This window comes from Nelumbo nucifera, chromosome 1 (assembly GCF_055504915.1).
Source record: "Nelumbo nucifera cultivar China Antique chromosome 1, China Antique-T2T, whole genome shotgun sequence".
In the NCBI taxonomy this organism is placed as follows: domain Eukaryota; kingdom Viridiplantae; phylum Streptophyta; class Magnoliopsida; order Proteales; family Nelumbonaceae; genus Nelumbo; species Nelumbo nucifera.
Genome location: NC_142649.1, coordinates 165,793,093 through 165,798,756, shown reverse-complemented (window position 1 = coordinate 165,798,756; position 5,664 = coordinate 165,793,093).

Below are 5,664 nucleotides of genomic sequence, written 5' to 3'. Positions count from 1 at the left end.
AATGGTCAGACAAAGCAAATAGGGTATTTTTACTGTGGCCTCCGTGATTTGAACTAGAATTACACAAAAGGATCTACCCTCCATCAAGTATATAAATAAGGTCCCCTGTCTCGCCCTGGTTTGGAGAAATTCAACTAACTGCCGTTGCAGAAATTGTAGTTTTACCAAAAGAACACTGTCACACTGAAGCTAAGGATGCCAATTACCAACGGGTCAGATAATATGGTTTGGCTCAATTAAACCCGACAGGAAGGCATTCAACCCGAACCGACTAATATTAGAACAAATCGAATAAGCCTGGCTCCAAATTTTTATTCATTTAATATGAATCGAAACTTATCCATCAAAACTGGGTCAATAAAATAGTAAATACCATTAATAAATTAAAACAAAACTGATCAAATTAATAATATAATTTGAAATTGAATTTTGATATTGCATGTGATGGATAAAATGACTTCAAAACAACTTGTATGAGACTTAAACCTATGACTCGTTAATAAATATAAAATATTCAATCTAACTTTTTGCTAATAGATATAATATAAATTTTATCTAGATATGAACATAAGGTTCAGTTTGAAAGGAATATAAATGCAAATATGTAAAGTGTAAAACCTTGCATTTTGTATGTATTTGTTCTGTATATATTTGTATTTGTATTCCTTTTAAATTGAGTCTAAATATTTAAATATCATCTAAATATAAAAATAAATAAATTCTAATGACCTTTAACCAAATCATATTTAAATTCAGATATTGCTTACTGCAGCCCTACGTAAGGTATTAACCACCAACTCAAGACTGGACTCCTTGTCCTTCAATTATTCTCTTTCTCTTGTTCATCAATTATTCTCCTATTCAGCCTACATGCACATTGTTATGTACTTATGTGTATCATGGATCGGATTTGGTCCAATCCAATCCGAATCCAAGAGTTATCCAAATAAGATGTTTCAAATCCGAATCAATCCAACGTGGGGGTTTGTCCAAGTGGCTATAATCCAATCCAATCCAATTAATCCATTGGATTCAGATGATTTGAGCAAAACCACATGTAAAGAGACACACCCAAAAGCTTGTTATTCATTGATTGGTGCCTTTCTCTCTATCTCCATCTCCTGATTTGTCTCCTAAATTCTCTCCAATGATAAAAGGTCCATTTTTCCCTTTAAGACATACTAATTGGGATCCGTGTGATACAGGGGTTTTGTTAAACGAAATTGAACCAAGAGTCTTATGACATTCTCATTTGGGTATAAGTAGTTCCTACCCAATCCAAACATTATTTTTAGGTTACTTATTTATCTATGATTAATTTAAAATATTTTTAACTTTAAAATACAAATTGAATGTAATTATTATAAATGGTATTTAAATAGATTTTAGATCAATAATAACTAGTTTTGAATTATTGACATTTTAACATATAATTGAGTTTTATATAACTAGTAATATCCGTATGAATATTAACACTTAAATTAAATGTGATAATATATAATGCTTAATTGTAATTTTAATTTGCTTAGTTACGGATGAAATGTTAAATGTAGTTATATTAATATATTTATATTAATTAATTATACTTTTAGTTTTCCTAAGTTTTAAATTAATTAAGTAATAACCTGTTTTATTATTTACATTAATTAAATAGTTTAATTCAATTTTATATCTAACAATTATTATTATTGATCAATAACTAACATTATTTGATGTTAATTCCCGGATGGTCTAAATTAAACTAACCCAACATGGAATGGCATACAATGGCTCTCGTAACCATTGAATTAGGGTAAAACACCGTCAAGAGGTCTAAGTCGGCTTTGCTCTATTTCTAACATGTTTTAAATGACTTGGGTTTTTACTTTTTTTTTTTTTTGTGAATAACTTGGGTCTCCATGTAAATTAATTTCTAAATTAAACGAATCAAGGTTTTCAAATTTATTGGCTTGGACGGTCATATCATTTGGCCTGGAGACCCATTAGAGTATCGGTTTTGTTTCACCCCAAACTGTTATTTTCCCAAAAATCATTGAATTGGTAAGCAACATGTTGAGAGCTCGGATCTGCTACCCATTAAATGGAACGGGATCTGCTCCTCACACTTGGGTGTCTCACGTGCACATCCACCGTGCATTGGGAACATCTCCTGTGAATAATAACTTATAAGTATGAGAGATGTTCCCAATGCATGGTAGGATATGCGTGTGAGGCGTCTTACGTGAGGAGCAGATCCGATCTCCATGAGATGTTAGATGTTTCTAATGCATGGCGGTGGTGCTCTGTGGGTATGGATGTAAGTACAACTTGTGGGTAGCAAATCCTGAGTCACCTGTTGAGCCAAATTGTCAAACTATTAGCCTATTTGAGCGAGATGATGGTCTATATAGGCCAAATTTTTATTAATTATTTTTAAAATTTTTAAAACGATACAAGTTAAATCTATTTAGGCTGGATGGTTGAACCAATGACCAAATTGATTTTATAATTTTCATTTTGTTTTTGGCTAAAATATAAAACCCTCCCTTGAAGTTTCTGACAATCATAAAAACCTCCCGTGAGGTTTCACTTTAATAAAAATCTCCCTTGAATTTTTAGAAAACCCAACAAATACTCCCTTTTATTGCTGACCCAAAGAAAAAAAATAGTCAAGTTACAAAAATTGCCCCTAATTAATCGTTAGAGCATCTTCACCAGATTTTAAAATGCAAAAATGCCCTTCACTTGAGTTTTGCCCCACATATCTTTTGTTCGCAACCCTCGTCAGAAGGCCTTTCCTTTCAGCTCTGGATCACTACGTAGTGGAGCCTCCAATAAAGGGAGAGTAGGTGGAGGAAGTGGAGAGAGAAAACTCAACCCAGCAAACGCTCTAAGACCTGCACCACTGCTCCTTTGATACAAAGTTGATTGCAGGTGTGAAAATCTTATTTTCTACAAAAACCCATACAATCCCAATGAAGAAAAGAGTGAATAGAGATAAAAGAAGCACAAGGGCCCAATTGAGTTTTTCCTAAGTTCTGAATCACGATATGGAACAAGAGAAAAAAAAACGAGAGATTTTGATTGGAAAGCACAAGATAAAAATAACAAAACCAACTGGGTATTTTTTTTCTCTGTTCGGCTGAATTCTAATAGAGTTGCAATGAGATATTGATCATACGATGAGAAAGAGCTTTGTAAAGTTTAACCCTCTTTTCTCTTGGCGGGATTTGTTTTAGTGCAGGAAATGGAGATGTGGGATCTCTCTTCTAAACTTGATATATGGGAGATTGAAAGATAAGACAGAGGACATCAATGGGTGATTCATGTTGAAGTTACTTTTATGGTTATTTTAGTAAAATTTTATATGAAATCATATAAAAGGGTATTTTGAAAAAACTAATGTATAAGTCAAACGTTTTTCGTCTGGTCAATGAGGGAAGGGAGGTGTGTGTTGGGCTTTCCAAAAGTTCAGGGGAAATTTTGTTAAAGTGAAATTTTATGGGAGGTTTTTATAATTATCAAAAATTTCAGGGGAGATTTTTATATTTTATCCATTGTTTTTTAAAACACCCAACAACACATGTGGGCCCTATCTCCTTAAATGCATAAAAGAGTTAAAAACCTTAGAGGCATGTTTGGAACCGTTTAGTTAATTGAAAAAACGGTGCCAGATCAGCACCATATCAGCATCTGGGAAGATAAATGTTTTTTTGGCTCAAAAAATACTGTTTGGTGTATGCGTTTATTAAGGGTATGTTTCGAACCGTTTATGTTTATTGAAAAAACGGCACCAGATCAGCGCCATGGGAAGATTAAAGTTTTTTGGCTCAAAAAATACTATTTGGTGCACGCGTTTATTAAAAAAACACCGATAAACGTTTATTCATTTATTTGCATTGGTTTTCGTGCATATAGCTATTGTTCTCGCTTCCCCCGTTGGGCGTTTGATCTGGTGCAACCCGGATCTACCATTCTAAAGGTGCATCTTCTTCCTCACTCGATAATCTAAAGCACCAAAGATAATCTTCTTCCTCACTCTTTCGCCGCCTTAGAGGAGAACACCTGGATCTACCAATCCAGCGACGATCAGAGAGAGGTTTCTTGACCGGAGGGAGGAGCAGCTGCCGCCGGTAAGAAAGTCTTCGCTTTCTCCCTATTTTCTCTCTGACTTTTCTTTGTTTTCTATTTTCTCCTAACATTCAACAATATCTCTGTTTTCTTTGAAGGTTTTAGGAGTGTTGCCGCATCTGAAGGCTTTAGAGAGAGAGGGAGAGGGTGTTTCTCGCCGCCTGTATGTTCTGAGTGTTGCCGCATCTATTTTCGTCAATTATTTTTTATACTTTTCTTCACTCTTCAACATACCAGCTTGAGTATTAATTCTTTCTACAAATTCCTGTTCAAGACCCAAAATATATTATTATATGTTGAGACTTGAGGGAAGAGGGATAAGGTATTTCCTAATTGAATTCCTGTAATTTGTATATACCTTCCACCTAACCAGCAAGTGTTGACGAGCCATCCAATGGCACCGTGCTTCTCCATTTTCTCGGCCAGCATTGCTGCATATTTGGTAGGATGCAGCATGATGAATGCTGCTCCAAAGCAAGCGGAGAATGTCGCTTGTGGCTCCTTTATACCATCCTCTGTTCCGGCCACCTGTTTTTATTTTCAGAAAAAAAAGGCCATCAAAATGCTTCTCCCAGAGTTTACATCGGTACTATTTCACTATATAATTAATTCAACTAGCCAATGGACCCATAATAGCATAGAGCATCCTATGATTACTTAACGAATACCAATCATAATAGTAGTTGATGAGGGGTAATTTGGCACGACCTAGTAAATAAAGGTCACGTGGACGTGATCTGCCTGTAGGATGATAATTCAACAAGGGGAGCCTGATTAGCAGTATGCGGGGTCCGAACGTTTGGTCACCTCGTCATAAAGCCATCTCGACACCTAATCGAGTTCAAGGTCCAGGAACTGAAGTGACACGTAATCAATTCAAGTAGCTTCCCATTAGACTCCAAATATTACAGGATCACACCACATAACGACAAGCCTTATCTTCTCCCCGCCCGGATCAGGCAGTGACAATAAAGTTCATTGATTGATACGTTACTCCCTGACTAAAGCAGAAACGGATCTCGTCCATTTAGGCCGCAAATCTTAGAACTGTTTTGGAAAACCCGCGATAGCTTAGCTATATAAAGGCATCAATCCCTCTATGGTGTAGGTACGTGCGTGATTACTTGAATCCAAGCTCTCTAGCACTCAAATTCTAGCTCGCAACCATAACAGAATACTGACTTAAGCATCAGAGCGACCTCCCCAAGTCATCCTCTCTGGGTCCTCTGACATCTATCGATTTCTTGACGAGTTCGAGTGTGTTTGCTTTCATTATGGGCTAGTAATAGCCCTGCCTTAATGCTTTTGGGGCAAGGGCCCGACCTCCCAGGTGTCCTCTGCATAAACATTCATGGATATCGCGAAGTACAAGCCCAGTTTCTATGGGTCACAACCAACGTATGTAGGGGAGCGTGAATGATCTTCTATGCAGCCGTCCGTCTATGAGGACGTACTTGGCTGATTGATGCTCTACCCTCTGAGCTGCATTGCGTTCTGCAGGTAAGGTCCCGTGGAGCAGATAGTCAATGAGCGAGTCAATACAACTCAGTTCCG